This window comes from Macadamia integrifolia, chromosome 2 (assembly GCF_013358625.1).
Source record: "Macadamia integrifolia cultivar HAES 741 chromosome 2, SCU_Mint_v3, whole genome shotgun sequence".
Classification (NCBI taxonomy): domain Eukaryota; kingdom Viridiplantae; phylum Streptophyta; class Magnoliopsida; order Proteales; family Proteaceae; genus Macadamia; species Macadamia integrifolia.
In genome coordinates this window covers 35,167,393-35,184,476 of record NC_056558.1, presented here as the reverse complement: position 1 = coordinate 35,184,476, position 17,084 = coordinate 35,167,393, and the positions used below count along the sequence as shown (strand labels likewise).

At 38.7% G+C, this 17,084-nt stretch overlaps 1 long non-coding RNA gene across 1 annotated transcript; it reads right to left on the bottom strand.

The window, feature by feature from the left end:
- Positions 1 to 6,021: 6,021 nt before the first annotated feature.
- Positions 6,022 to 6,680, bottom strand: LOC122091427. The gene is made up of 2 exons (XR_006143928.1): positions 6,563 to 6,680; positions 6,022 to 6,435 (listed from the first exon to the last, which is right to left on the bottom strand). It is a non-coding gene; the product is annotated as an uncharacterized LOC122091427 (long non-coding RNA).
- Between the last annotated feature and the right edge of the window lie 10,404 nt (positions 6,681 to 17,084).

The window sequence follows — 17,084 nt, the reverse complement described above, 5'->3', positions numbered from 1 at the left end:
ACCACTAGGCATCAAGCCAACTAAGAGAAGAACACAAATAATATCCCACCCCTTAAGTTTTTACTAGTGTAATGCTAGCCCTTCTCTTTTTTTCTTTACAATGTATATTTATCTATCACTTTGGGGAATTTTTGTTGTAACCTAGTTTGGTGAAAAAGAAGCTGTAATTTAATTTTTTTTTTCTTTTTATAAATCACATCTTTTCTTTCCATGAGGATAGATCTTGTCATTTTGCGTGGACAATGATAGTTCTTGAAAATGATATAATGATAAATCACTTTCAATTTATTTGAAAACCCCTTTTTACCCCTAAATTTAATAACTTTTGAGAACAAACAAAAGAAATAATTTGAATGTATAACTTCTACTCCATCACCTCGGTGACAACAAGGTGCATCCATCTTTTAATTATTTCTTACGTAATTAAAAAATAACACTATATGTCATGCCTCATACTTTTCAGAACATAGAATGATTATTTTGCAAGTCATTGCAAAATTCTATGGATATTTTCCTTAATTTTTTCAATAATTCTTGTATGGTCATTTAAATTTTAAAATTCACATTTAGACTTTCTAAATTTGTCCAAAGCTTTGAAGAACTAGAATAGGTCTGAAATTTTGACCATGGTTAATTAATAATGTAGATATCACGTCCAAAACTTGGGCCACAATTAAATTTCCATGAGGTAATTATTAAGAGTGACACCAAGCCTTTTCGGTCATCCCATGATGGATACTCACTTCCATTAATTGTGAATCAACAATTCGTATAAAATTGACATTGTTATTTGTGTCATGAATTCTTGTAATTGTTTTGAATGCCCTCTGCTCCGACATTTTTTATGGTGATTTAAATGGGAATTTTTTTAAGGTTTGTGATAGTAGCAGAGGCCTAGAGCTCATCATTGATCTTGTCTATCCCCGCATCATGATATAACTCGATGGATTGACTTGACTTGAAAGAGTATTATATTTACTTTATTTTCTTGTTGAGCAAGTAGGAGAAGAAAAAGAGTGATTTAGAGATTTCTTGAGTTAGGGTTTCTATGTGAGAGTTCTTGTTGTGTATTTAGGCATTTATGAGAGATCTCCATTGTAATCTTTATTTCATTATATAGTGAATCATCTTCAGCTTCATCTATGGATGTACTACATCATATTGGTGTGTGAACCACATTGAATCCATGTATCATCTTTGATTTAATTAGTTTATTTTCTTCATGTTTTTTGGTGTTTTCTTTAATACATCTTCCCTACTTCCGGTAATAAATTCATCTAGAACAACAATAGGAAAAAGAAAAATGTATATGTGTTGCTTGATCGGAGTGTTTGCAATGATTCTTAACTTGACTTATATAATGCATGGGACATCTCAAAGGGTAATCAATCCGAGAAGCCTTTTTTTTTTTCATAATAAGGGGTAAATAGCAACTCTTTCTCTTTGATCCTAAGGATTGAATGTGCAAGATCATTAGACAAAATTTCTTCCTATTTGTATGAGAAATTTCTTTTACAAGTTGGTTCCAAAACTTATGAAGAGCAAGGTGCCTTTAAAAAAGAATGTTATTTTCTCCAATATTAGTATGGCATCTGAGTTGACTAATAATATGCATAAGAATCTTCTTGATGGATGCATTTGATTAAAGTTAGATATTCATAAGGCACATGATACTCTTGAATGTGACTTTTATTCTTTCCATTTCCATTAGAGTTAGATTCATTAGTGTTAAACCTAAAAAGTTCTAATCATATATTGTGTTCTAGATACCAAAACCTTATATGATGTGTGTTGGGCTTATCTAATATGTTTTCCTTTTATGTTAAGAGAATGATGATACCTGAACATTTGAGATTTTTGGTGGAAGAAATGGTATTGTTGATTGAAGAAAAGACGGTTATTTATGGATTTTTCATAGAGACGCTGCCGACTTCCGTGATGAGAAAAATCAAAGCTCTTAAAACAAATAAAAATGAAAGAATCTTTCAAGATCAAGATTAGATAAATCTTTTTTTTTTGTTAACCAAGATGTCCAGGCTAGTTTACGCGCACCTTTGGGACTGTACGTCTATCCACACAATCCCCAATTCGCCTTAACCATTTGGGCAACCCACGGATTTAAATAAACAAATCCAAATAACTAAGAATTTTTACTAAGAAAACTATATGATTTTATTATTCACGAGCTTCCGTAAATCAGTGACGATCATCTATAGTAGAATGAAAAAATTAAGTCATAAAAAGGTTCTCTGAGATGGAAGAGATTTACCCGCAGATATCCCTTCTTTGCTTCCATCCTAATAGAGACTTCAGGTTTTTGAATTCTGCTTCAGGGAAGCTTCCGTCCATAAGCATGGGTTTCATATATGATCGATAGATCCAAAAACTTGACATGCGTGACCAGACCAATCATACTTAAAAAAAGCTCCAACTACCGTTTGGTGTAAACAATGCTCCAAAGGTATCATGGACATGAGATAATACAAATTAGAAAAGGAGAAGAAGACAACATTTTATTCTTAATGGATTCAACGTCATCCTTCCCCACCTTCACACGAGACATGCGTGGGATTTACAGGATTTGGCTTCCCTACATATTTTCCAAGAGAGAGAGAGAGAGTAGGGGGGAAGGAGGAGGAGTGTTCAATTGGTTAAGGATGTGAATTTAAAACAAAATCATTTATCGAAGTCGAACCATTTACATTAAAACCATGAAATTATTTGTTTAATGGTTCAATTTTGGTTTTAAAATTGAAACTGTGATTTGGTTTTGATTTTAAAGTTTAAATCATGAGTAAGCCTTAAACTGATTAACATTCAATGTTAAGTTTACATATATTTCAATAAAAAAAAAAAAATTAAAGGTTTACATTAAACAACTATTGAAAAAAATCCTATAAAAATATTTTTTTTTTTGATACACAGGGTGCCCGGATCTTTGACCTGACTAGTCCCTGAAGTCACTGTGATGCCGCTTACACAGGACCAGGTCAATCCGAGATGGAAACTCTCGTGCGGTGGCCCCAAGATGTTAGGTGCATAATTTACATGCATTTCATTAAAAATTTTAAAGGTAAAGAAATTATTCAGATAAAACATTAGAAACATAAGAACACCATTTAAACTAAAACATTTACAAATGGTTTCAATTTTAATATATAAAATTAAATGATTCAATTTTGGTTTTATCTAAAAAATCTTGCACTGAATCGAATCATCTACACTAGAACTGAACGGATTAACACCCTTACAATTGGTCAGCAAATTAATGATATCTCTAGTTAAGAAAACAGAGTGTGGATCAGGTTTTCCATGAGAACCATTTTCATACGATCTAATCCACACAAATGGAATCCATCATAGGCATGGTTTTAAGTATCTCCGATACCGATACGATACCCTCCGATACGTATCTTAAATTTAGCCGACCGATACGATACACATCGATACGATACATGAAATTTTTAAAATCCTTTCGTATCGATATATATCGTACAATACATACCGATATGCATCAATACACCACCAATACACATCGATACGATACATGCCTCGATACGACTCCATGGAAATTATAAAATTGAGGTAAAATGTACGTTTCGGTATGTATTGGTACGTATCGGTATTTATCGACACGTATCGGTATATATCGGTACGTATCGGTATATATCGACACGTATCGGTGAGTATCGATATATATCAGTACATATCGGCACGTATCGGTATGTACCGATACAGTGCGCTACGGTCATATAATGGCCAAGATGGGTAATTTTTCAGAAAAACACAATTTTTTAAACGTTTTTGTTCCAAAGTTGCTGTCAGCCACATTTCTCTTTAACTAAAGTGGAAATCAAGGCTGGGAACAAGGATTTTACATTTATGGGACAACTACAAACATTGAATTCTTAGTATGATACCCTCAATTTAGTGTTTATGCATAATACATGTTATCAATAGTTTTTTTTAACAAATTCTTTATGCAAAAGTGTTTAAAAAAATGTTTTCTATCCATTTATGTGTGTATCTTTAGTGTATCTTAGTGTACTCCGATACGATACGATACCCTTCGATACGTATCTTAATTTTGACCGACCGATACGACGACCGATACCGATACTTTAATCCTTGATCATAGGATTTTCCTTGAGTGAATTCCATCTATGTAAAACCCGGCCTCATCCATTCACCTTCCATTCAATATTTGGTTATGTTCTGGTAACTCTAAAGCCATCTTGAGATTGCTATAAATACAATCATGGATATCATAATACAATGGCTTTGTTGGGAAATCAACTTCACCAGTTGCCTTTCCATATATACTGCTACCTTTTCTTGAAAGTTCAAAACACATACATAGCTGACCAGAAGAGTTCTCAAGCCTCAAGGTGAAAAGTGGGGAGTGTGCCTAAACCTTTTTTATGAATAGCTTACATATGGAAAGGTAGCTGGCAAACAAAGCTCAAGCTCAGGTTTTAGTTGTTATTAATTGATGCACTATAATAACTATGTTCATGTTCATTTAGGATTCCTTCTATCACTCTCAAAAGTCTCAACCATGTACCCTGTTAGTCTTGAATACTCTATACAGGCCAGCAGGTTATGTGGGGTTCAAATGTCGCTTTCAAATAAGATTTCAAATTATCCCCAGCAAGCGGTAAGCCGTTGGATGCTCACTGTAGCTCACCACAAAAGATTTTGACTCCTCGAATGAACCCATTTGAAAAAAATTAACAAAGTTTATGTTTTAGGAAAAAGTTTTCCTTCAATAGACTTCACCACTCCATCTTAAAAAAAACACTAGTGGTACCCCATCTATGCATTTATAGCACCAATGGTGAATGTGAAAACTGAATCCATTCAGCATGGGTGTAAAAAAAAACCCGATCAACAGGGCACCCAAAAAAAGAGAAATAATCCAACCTGAAGAAGCGGATTCCGCATAAATATCATATCAGATCAGAAGAGGAGAATAGGGACTTTCTTTCCCGGGTGTAATAAAGGGAATGAAATAGAATGGAAATTTCACAACTAATTTCATTGTGATTGAAGCTAATTCAAAGCTATAAGCTAGCAAATTCCGAAAGGCAATAGAGACAATATTGACTTTTCGACAGAAGCTATGAGGGTGCTATTAGGTAGTAGGCTCTTCGTAAAAGTTACGTAAGTGTCAAATAAGGAGATTTTTCGTAATTTTCGACCCTTTACTGGCAGCGAGAGTTGACAACCATTGACGAAACCTTTTCCCTTAATTCATATTCACCTCATGGCCATATGTGCTGTCAGTCTCAGGCATCATATCTAGTGCACTGAGTTACCTCTCTTTTCGCAACCACGCTATTACCATGGCTGGCCTAGTGCGTTTTGACCTCATGGGCGGCTAAGACAGACGTACCATCGACCAAAGGTCCAAAGAGAGGCTTGATTCATTTCACTTTCATGGCTATCTTACCTATATCTAACAAGTATAGAGTAGCATTCCAAGGGCAAAATGAATCATGGATCCTCTCCAGTCAGACTTCAAATTCATGGAACTTTAATTTCTGAATTTTTATAAAAGAAAGTTGCACTAGGGATCGCTACTTGGTTGCCTTTGTTGCGTCGCCATTACTGGCACCAACCAACAGAGGCACACAAACCTTCAGCCACGTGATAGGGTGATCTTTTTGCCACCCTCTTATGCCTGATTATAGGATTACAAGATCAGGTAGTAATCTTTTTCTCAAAAGTTAACAGAATTGCATACCATACAGGCTGCTTATGGTAGCCAAACCCTTTTTTTTTTCTCTTTCTTGGGAGCTTTGTTTTATATATATATATATATATATATATGGTCCTATCCTATCCAATTTATTTTCAATCATAACATCAGTATAACTAAACAGATAACCTTGTCTAGAAGTATTTCCTGAAAAAGCAATGGAGGGAACAAAACATTTTGATAGTTGAATGTCGCAATCTGCATATAAACAGAGCCAACGCCTCAGGCATCTAGTTCCAGCAAAGCCACAAAAAACAAAATTCCCAAAAAACTGAGCATAGTGACATTGTTATTAGTATTGGTGTGATCCTTGGAAAACACTTTTGGTTTGTAGTGATCCGTGGAAAATCTACAAGTTGTAAGGGTTTCATTACTACCTAGGAAAGCAATTGAGAGTAGTGAAAAGTCCAAGTGCATGTGTAGTGTACATAAGGAAGGTTCCCAACCACTCTAAAATCCTTGAGTCTCTTGTGCTTGTTCTTTCACTTTCCTTCTTCTTGAGTGTGGGTGTAAATTCAAAATCATCTTAGCTTCCGCAATATCTCTGTAGAAAATTTTTTTAACTCAGTTTTTATCCTTTCCATTTTAGTATTCCAATTCACAGTTTCACACACACCTTCCCTCTTGGGAGCTCTCCGATCCTAACAAGTTGCATAATATACCACTCCTATTTCCTACGTACAAAACACAACACGAAATTCATCATCACAGACAGTTGATAGGCAGTTACATAATATATCATTACTACAAACAAAACACAACATGAAATCTATCTTCACAGGCAGAAAATCTTAAAGTTACCGGGCGAAGAAGTCTCCAAATCTTTGCAAATAAAGTAATCAGTCCATCATCGCCCCAGTTCAGATGAACCCATTTTGTCACACTTAAACTGCAAAACAGGGCCCAAATCCATTTTAACACACAACCAATGATAAAATAAATTGACTTAAAAAAAAAGGGGAGGGGAGGGGAGGGGAGGGGAATAAATCCTCTGTTTTTCTCATCCATGCTTTTCTTTGTTTTGCTTCCTGCAGAATGCGACACGTGGACAACAAGGAGACCAACGATCAAGATAGTGTGAGTATTATTATATCCGGTGCGTTAATCTTAAAGTTGTTCACGTGTCACGTTCTGCAGTTAGTAAAACAAGAAAAAACAGGGATAAGAAAAATAAAGGATTATTTTCCATCCTAAGGAGGTATCCAATTCCTCAATAGGGCTTCAAATCAAAATCTCCAGATTTACTTTTGTAGGCAGGGTAGAGGCGTAGCCCTTGCTCCCAAGCATAGAGGGTGGGTCAAAATGATTGTCTTGCCCCTCATGTACTTCCCACCGACGGAGATTGCAGAGGGAGAGAGGCTGAATGAGACATCAGAGGAGCCTCTTGAAAACTGTGTCATACTAAACCATTTTAGGAATTCTTCTATGGCTAAGGCTGGAGTGCAGGGGGTCGGTAATGCCCTGTGTCTAAGTAAAAGAGGCAATGAAAGGCTGTCATCAACTAAGACACCTGGGATGCAGCAGTTGGCGATTGGAGGGAGGTACGAGATGCTTGCCACTATGGAGGAGGAGGCTACCAATGTAGAGGTGCTGACCCATGCCGCTACAGTCATAGCTCCTACCCTTGACTCAGTTTGCAAAGACCAAGGGACTTACTCCAATATAGAAACTGAGGTTCTGCATGGTTTAAAGGAGTCTGACCAAACTCTATATGAAATTTTGGAAGCGACGGGGATTTTAGAAGGGGTTGATGAGCTGGCTCCTAAGATGGGGTATCCTAGTACAAAGAAAGACTTTAATGCTAAAAAGAGTGGACAGCAAAGAAAACATAAGAAGAAGAGATCCAAATGGGCAGCTAGTAATTAAGTGGTGGTGGATGTTTTGTCAAACAAAGGACAGCTAGCTATCATGGAAGACACGGCATATCAAAATGTCATGGTGGAAGACTCTTGCAATACAGGTGATATTGGTTCTCTTAATTCTCCATGCCTTAATGGAGAGGTGGGTGGGTCCCTTTTTATTGAACTGGGATGTCCTCATCAATCTACAGCGGAGGAAAGATGTAATAATATTAGAAGTGACCTCCTGGCCAACGCAAATGAAGGGACTGGTAGCATAGAAAGTGAGTCGGAGCTATCTTCACCAGTTGGATACCCATGGTATGACTATACTAAATCTATTTTGTGGGGTTCAGAGAGTGATGAAAGGGATCCATCGGATCGGTGTAGGAACAATCAACCTACTGAAGAAAGTCAGCCTATGGTTGGAGAGTGTGGGACTTAACATGATTATGGGATGGGGTCAAGGTGGGACGTCCAGGTTCTACTGCCCCTTTTACAAAGGTGAATTCAATTAAAGATAAGGATTCTTATGATGTTGTAGGAAATAAGCCTAGAACCAGGGCTATTATATAATCGACCTAGAAGAATACTAGGAGAGAGGGGCCCATCGCCCATGGGGTGCGAACTAATTCTCATGCGTACCAATGATCTGGTTGTGTTGAAACATAACGGATCTTAATTCCCCTGATAAGCAGTCAGCAGTGAAAAGGTGGATAAGAGAGGCTAAGGCTTCGGTTTGTATTTTATTGGAAACTAAAGTTAAGTTAGAAAAGTTGATCGGATATTCTCTCTTATGGTGCCAGGATGGGATTTCATTCACAATGGCGATCCTCAATCAACCTCTCGTATATGGGTGGCATGGGACCCAAGAGTAGTTAGGATTTGCACACTTAAAATCTCAAAGCAATTCATCCATTTTTCTATGGAAGGGTTTGCAGCTCATTTCAGTGTTGTTGCACTGCAGTCTATGGATACAATGGTTTGGAGGAGCGAAGAACTCTTTGGGCTGACTTGAGGGCATTAACTCAAGGTAGCCCTCTGCCTTGGGCAGTTCTTGGGGATTTTAATGTGGTTCGAGGTCAAATGGAAAAAATCGGAGGAGATCCAATTAATCAAGGTGCAGTTGATGCTTTCAATAGTTGTATTTTTGATGCAGGTCTAACGGACCTAAGATGGAAGGGAGAATTCTTTAGTTGGAGCAATGGCTAGGCAGGGAACCATAGAATTTGTTGCAAATTGGACCGGGTGCTAGTGAATGACAAATGGGTGGATTGCTTGAATGGTTCAGAGGCAGAGTTCCTCCTTCCCGGTGTCTCCGACCATAGCCCCATCAAGCTTTCTATCTTTGATCAGCAGAACTTTGGTCCTAAGCCCTTTCGTTTTATTGATGCTTGGACAGACCATGAGTATAGGGAACTGGTTCTTAGAGGTTGGGTGAAGCTTGTCGATGACTCCTTGAATCCTCTTACCCGTCTATCTTCTAAACATAGGAAAGTTAAATTTGAGCTCAAGGCATGGAATAAGGTTGGTGTAGGTATCATGGACCTCCGCTCGGGATCGCGATATGGCGCATAACGCAAGTACACACGCTGGGGTTCGACCTTAATGAGATGAGATAGTATCCCCTGGTCATCAAAATGCCAAGGGGGGACATACGTTATAGGTAAAAGGGAGTCGCCACCTAGAAAGGGTCTAGGACCCATAAATGTCTCCCCCAATCAAGGGAGAGAGATTAATGACTCTGATAGATAAGGCTGGTTTGCACCAAGATTCTGGACAAGTGTCAAGTGTCAAGTGACAAACTGGGAAGGTGTTGGCACCCAGTCTGCCCGGCCCTAAGGCCGGTCTCCTTTTGTTTGACCAAAGTTTGTTTGTACCCTACTAACTAATCCTAAATCTAGGTCACTGAAAATGTTAAACTAGGTATCTAAGCATGACATGTGAAAACCCTAAACCAAGTGTCTAAATTATGCTAGCGAGGTTATGATGCAAATAATGAAATGATTACGCTAATTAAATAAACCTAAATGATTTAATTAATGTATTATGAATCTTAGATTAAGCTAATTAAATAAGCCTAGACCTAAGATTAGTTGAGCAATTTGTGAAACCCTAAATTGAACTAACTCGATTAATTGAGCCTAACCTAGATGGTCGATTAATGAATTTATGAAATCCTAAATTGAATTAATTAAAATGATTAATCATAATCCCTACTAATTTGTGAAATAAATTGTTGCAATCTAATTAATCCATTAATCTAGTAGGTAAAAATATTTTTAAAGAAAGACAAAAACTTGAATTGAATGGTGAAAGCTACCTAAATCTAACTATTTCAGATGGAAGTTTTGGAAAACATAATCAATCTAATAATTTAAACAATTAAAACCAAATCTTAAGAGTCAATTAGATGCATTATGAACCTTAATTAATCTAATGAGTTAAGACTTTATTTAATTAAATATTAAAATAATTATTTAATTAACTACCTCAATTTAAGTAAATAGAATCTAACTATTATGTTAAATATACAATGGTTGTAAATGTCCCACGTGGTGATATGAGTGAGGAGTGGACAAAATATGAATACTAGCTAACCTACATACATGAGAAAAATGAATTGATTTAAACAAAAAAAGAATCATCAAGTATCAAAAACATGTTAATAAACACGAAACATGGCAAACATGATATTGATTAACCTATCTAAATCTAATGATTACCAATATGGCAAGATATCCGAATCTAAATTAAGTACACAATTAATTCTAAAGGGACACATTATTTGAGATAAAAAGAAATGGACCGAAACAGGTTCATTTTTATCAACCCGAGAACCCAAGTAACACGCTTAATGCTACGAGCCGGTTTGAGGGGGGGCCAGCCACGCCTGTACTGACCTATGTCCTAGACTACGGCCCATAGACCCATTTGCTGATTCAAAATCCTAATTTAATGGAAATTAGTGAAACCCTATGATTATCATATGATTCAACAATAATGAGCAAAACCCGGATCAAAATCCTCTATTTTTCTCATCCCTGTTTTTCCTTATTTTGCTATCTGTAGAACACGACACGTGGACAATAGAGGATCCAACGGTCAAGGTTGGGTGAGGATTATTACATCCGGTGCGTTGGTCTTAAAGTTGTCCACGTGTCGTGTTCTGCAGGTAGCAAAACAAGGAAAAACAGAGATGAGAAAAATAGAGGATTATTTTCCATCGGTTTCAGCCCTTGATCCTAAGGGCTAGATTAGAGTGACCCTAGGACTCCATATGGAGTCCCTTAAAAGTATCAATTGAAACACGGTGAAGGCAAAGGTGAAATAGGAGAAATATCACACAATGATAGGGGTTGGGGAGCATATTACAATTTGAATTACAAAAATAAATAAATAAAATAAAATAAAAAACTGGAATGAATCAATAAAAGAAAATGAACACAAAAAAAAAGAAAAGAAAAGAAAAAGAGATAGAAGAGGAGGTGATGGGGTTTCGGCCATAGTAAAAGAGAAAAGAAGAGAGGAAGAAGAAGAAGAAGAAGAAGAAGAAGAAAAAGAAAAAGAAGAAGAAGAAAAAGAAAAAGAAGAAGAAGAAGAAGAAGGTGAAGAGGGGACTGGTTTTCTGCTACAGGGAAGAAGAAGAAGAAGAAGGAGAAGAGAAGTTGCAGGTTCGGTGGCTACCGGTTACTGGTTGCAGCAGGCGGAGTCACGGGTGTGGAAGAGGCCGAAAATGGTGAAGACAAACTGGAACTGGAAGAATACAGTTTGGGAAAAGAAGAGACGCTTGTTGCAGCCGCTGACGAGGAAGCTGGTAAAGGAACTCCAAGCAAAGAGGAAGAAAATGCCGGAGTATAATTACCCATAGAAGCTGAAGTTGAAGAAACCCCAAACATCGAAGCAGAAGGAGCAGTAGAAGCTGCAGCAGTTGAGGAAGTTCCAAACATCGTAGAAGCAGCGAAAGCCGGGACAGCAGTTGTAGCAGAACCTGAAGTAAAAGAAGATCCGAACGGCGAACCCGTACTTGGTCCAGATGCAGAACTGGCGGGGGCAGCAGTCACTGTAGAACCTGAAGTTGAAGAAGCTCCGAACGGCGAAGACGACGAAGCGACACCAAACAGAGGTGAACCGGTACTCGCTCCAGATGCAAAACTCGAAGGAAATCCAAATCCCAAAGGAGCAGTGGAACCCGAAGAAGCAGAACCAGAATATAATCCAAAGGTAGGGCTCAAAGTTGACGATCCCGATGATGATGAAGAAGAACCAAATCGAAAAGATAATTTTGCGGCAGAAGAGGCCTGAGATCCACCAAAAATATTAGACGTAGTAGAAGAAGGAGTTGTGGCTGCAGTACCTGCAGAGGACGAAGAACCAAAGAGTGATGTCCCCATTGAGAAGCCGCCAGTGGACGGAGCGGCAGAACCAAATAGAGATGAAGAAGGTGAAGAGGTTGATCCGAAAGTAAACCGTGATGAAGCTTGCTGCGATGAAGCGCAGGTGGTGGTGTTGGGGAAGGGAGAGAAAGAAGGAGTTGCGCTGAGAATGGCGAGGAAGAAGAAGAGATGGGCAAGGAGAAACCCTGAGATTGAGAAAATGAAAATGCTGTAGAGAAGGTGGAAGATGATGAAGAGAAAGAGGATGATGGCTTGGGATTTCGATCATTGAGGAAGAAAGGGACTGTAGAGGGGTGGCTGGAGAAGAAAGATAGAAGAGAGGAAGAAGAAAAAAAAAACAGTGGGATTAGGTTAGGGCTGAGAGCCGAATCTAAGGGTCTAGATTAAAAGAACAAAAAACAATTTAAAAAAAAAAACTAAATCAAATCAAATAAACATGTTTAAAAAAAAAACCCAATTCAACCTAATTAATCTAAAAGAATCAATTAAACCTAAATACCTTTAATTGGATCGAAATAAATCAACTCACATCTAATAAACCGTATTGAACCAAACTGAAACTAATTAAACATAATTAATCTAAATAAATCAATTATTAATGAATTAGAAACTAATCTATTAAATTAAACTAATTCTAAATGGTTATTGGGAAAAAAGAAGAAAAAAAAAAAAATTACCTTAAACCCGGCTTTAATCAAGAAACAGGAGGAGATAACCCTTGTGCTTCAAGCCCCAAAATCGAATCGAATCGAACCAGACTAGGTCTCCCGGCTTAAGGAAAGATTACACATTCAAAATTTTATACTTGGAGAGATTCTTTATTTAGAGAGAGAGAATTAGCAAAAACCTTCATGGGGCCATATTCCTTCTCCCAAATTTTCTTCTCCCCTTTTTGGAAGAGAGGAAGGGCAATTCTTATAGCCTTGGGACTTGGGACAATTCTCTCTTATTTCCGATGTGGGACTAAAAAACTAGAGAGAATTGTCCAAAAAGGCTTGCTTTTGGACAAAGGGGTTTGGGCGCCATGTGGCACTCTTTGGTTGCTCGGAATGGAATCTGATATCGAACTTTGGAGTCAAGGGGTCATATCTTTCAAACCATTTGTCGGAATTCGACGTGTAATATGTCGTTAGAAAGCTTAGTCCGAGCACTATCCAATGATGTGAGACATAATTGTAGTCTCAGCCGAGAACCTTTACGAAAATATGCATAAAGTAGGAACCCAGATCATATAATGAAAGAGAGAATCAGGTGTCGATTCGCATAGTTCTTGCATCAAAGTGTAATGTCCGAGTTGAGGGGACAAACAATAATAATCCACAACATCAAATTCTAATTTTTGAAAACATTTTCTGTTGAAAGTTTATAGGAAAAAAAATGATCATTTTCTAAGTTTGAAAATTCTCCAAGTCTAAAATATCCAACATGTAATTCTTCATATTGTCATCATTGCCGGGGGGTGACAAAATTTGGTGTCTACAGATTGCCCCTCTTTGACCGAGACCTGTGTAACGGTCGAAAGGCAAAGAAAAGAACACACCATTTTGTCACCAAGAGCAATGTACTGCCGACATCCGGCTCAAGGATGGCGGAGGTGCAAATGCAAATGCAAAACGAGCGATAAGACCAAAGGTAGGAAATGTCGATCTGTAACACATGCGAAATCAGGTAGCGTGTGGGTGCTACTATGATTGAAAACCTGCCGCGGTTGGTCAATATAGAGGTAATGCCCAAACAGTGTGATGCCAAAAATTTGAGTTTCTAACCGGGTAGTTGTCAACCTTGGGATTCTCTACAAGGGTGATTGTCCTCGCACAGCGGTGCTCGATTGTGATCCTAAGGACACTCAAAAAAGTTGGTGCGGATAGTCCGTATTGGCAGTCATGCAAAACTATGAATCTTGGGATTCTCTACAGGGGATGATCATCCTCGCACAGCGGTGCTCAGCTGGGATCAACAACGGTGCTCGGTTGTGATCCTAAGGATTCTCAAAAAGTTAGTGCGGATAGTCTGTATTGGCAGTTGTGCAAGACTATGAACCTTGGGATTCTCTGTAGGAGATGATCATCCTCTCACAACGGTGCTCAGATGGGATAAAAAACGGTGCTCGATTGTGATCCTAAGGATTCTCAAAAAGTTGGTGTGGATAGTCCTCGCGCAGCGGTGCTTAGCTAGGATCGATAGCGGTGCTCAACTATGATCCTAAGGATTCTCAACAAATTAGTGCGGATAGTCCACCTTGGCAGTCGTGCACGACTATGAACCTTGGGATTCTCTGTAGGGGATGATCATCCTCGTACAGCGGTGCTCAGCTGGGATCAACAATGGTGCTCAGTTGTGATCCTGAGGATTCTCACAAAATTGGTGCCAACGATGTGTTTGGTTGTGCACCTACATTGGAATTAGCAAAGGAAAACTTGGGAGATTCTGGATCTCAAATACCTAAATAAGGACATGAAGCTTAGCAAAGTTAGCAACAAACAACTGTATTGAATTTAAGAGATTGCAATGGTGTTCGAGATGCCATCACATGCCGAATCCACGAGAGGTCTAGATCCGAAAGCCAAGGGGCTTGGAAAGAGCACCATCATACAAAGGTTAGTGGTTAGTAAAAACATACAAAGCCCATATGTTCATAAAGGAGAATGTTGCTAGTAGCTTGATCATCATAAAGGACAAAGTCTTTTCATTGAAAGGAAAAAAATGGCACCACGGCTACTACAAGTTTTGAAAAGCAGAAAGGTGGGGAACGACTCCTCAGTAAACACTGCCTAGACCAAAAGATCTTCAATTTAACAACCTTAACCTAGGCAAGCCAAATGGTTCCACAAGGCTACAATGGAATTCACCAAACCTTCTGTTAAAGCCTCTGTGATAGGCGTGGTACTCACATCCCCTAGAGCACCCTGAGGTAAACCGAATTAATGTATGAAGCGAGCCGGTATGTAGAAGGAGGTATGGGATATGCCCAACAACCTGACATAGTCACAGCTAGAAGTGTGTAAAATAGGGTTCCGAACTAACCACCAATGGACTTTTCACCTGATGCTTCGCTCCGTGAGGGCTCCCAGTCGCTCAGGCCAATTTGTTGCATCGTGCTAGTTAAAGGTCTGAATTCGCTTGAAATACTGAAATGGTTCCAAATGAGCTGTAACCAAAGGTTGGATCAGTTGAAGGTGCTCGACTAACCATACCTGGAGGAGGGCGAAGCACCCATTAAAGTTACTGGTGCAAAAATTTCGACGACCGGTCATAATATTAAGTCCTCAAAGTCTCTGCCAAAATAGTAGGGATAATGTCGCAACCTTGTCTCAACTGCCAGATGACGTTGATGATAATGGGTAAGCCTCCACACTTGGGGGAATGCAACAGATAACGAGCGATCATGCAGAAAAGGAAAGCATTCCTTCGATGCACCCTAAAGCTTTCAGTATTTGATCAAAGTGGGGCAAATTCTTGGATAACAGCATAAAGATTGATTCGATCACTTGCCATGAATCACCTCGCCTCTTTAGCACTCCAACCGAAAAATTCTCAAATTTCTATCAAGCTAATGGGTTGCAGTGTTGGGCGAAAAACATCTCCCCGATGATTGTAAACAAGACAAGCTCGAAATTCTTCCAAAGTAGGGCAAATTTCCACAGTTTCGAATCGAAAAACATGAAGTTCTCGGATTCAGAAACGAGATGTCTCATGTATCAAAGCACGACATTGACTGATGCGCTGGAGCTGAAAGAGTGCATGAAGGTGCACTTCTTCAAGGACTTAAGAGTCGTCGTCCCTCATTGCTACCATCCATCGGCAAAAAGCAACATCCATGATAATAATGGGAGTAACAAAACACAACTCGGATTTCCTGGGTACATCATAAAATGTCAGTTAAGGAAAGGAACAATTTACAGGAAAATATCATATGACACATCCACCAAAGTAAACTGATTTTTTTTTTCGCTTGTCATTTGCAAAAGCTAAGAACCCTTTGAGCCAATTTAGAAAATGTAAGATTGGTCTCTCAGATGACCGCGATCATGTGTGGGCCCAAACCCTAAACTAAAACAGATGTTAAGACACACATACCGAAGGAAACTAACCCGATGGTTCTGCCACAGGTAGAGTAAGGATACTACTTTGGATAGCAACCTCACGAGAGGGATCACGCTGACTAAAGAAAAAGTTAAGCTAAAAGAGGGGCTATTGAAAACTCTTGGGAACCGTAGAATAGGAGAACGGTAGATGGAGTCTTCGAGCCAGATCAAGACAACTATTTACAAGGATGACGAGTTCACGGGAGAAATCACGTTAATCAAAAGTCATTTTGAAAAAAAAGGACTAAAGATGAAAACTCTTTGGAATCCGTCGAATTTGAGAGACTGTGGAAAGAGTTCTTAGTCGGACTCGATCACCTCCTAATGATAAGAGTAGCGAGAACCCATTTGTCTGAAAGGGGAAAGGGATAGCTAAAGATGGAAAATTAGGTCCAACCCGCTATGAAGTGTGGCGGAAATTGACGGAGCTCGATTTTGACTTTCAAGCTGCCTACGTATCCTAAAAATTTAGAAATCAGGTCGAGCGTCGTTCATGCCTCAAAGGCCGTTTTTCTTCATTGCATTCCTTTTTTTTTTTTTTTTTTTTTTTTTTTTTTATAATACTTTTTCAGCTGATCTAAGTTGGTCAAGTACTGCAGTTCTTGACCATCAAGATCTACAAGGCGTATTGCCTTCCCCGGGAGGATTTCCTTCACTGCAAAAGGGCCACTCCAGTTTGGCCTAAACTTGCCCCTTGGGTCATGAATGGGTGCTCTCTGCTCCTTTAAAACCAAATCTCCAACTTCCAAGGAACGTGGGTGGACTTTTTTGTTGAAAGCCCTTGCAACTCGCAGTTGATACTTCTTCATGTTGTCCATCGCCTTCATCCTTTTTTCATCAATGAGGTTCAACTCCTCGTACCTTGACTTGAGCCAATCCGCTTCTGGAATCTGACTCTCCATGAGGATTCTAAGAGAGGGGACCTCTAGCTCAACTGGGAGGACTGCTTCCATCCCGTATACTAAAGAGTACGGAGTTGCCCCAGTTGGAGTTCTAATAGAAG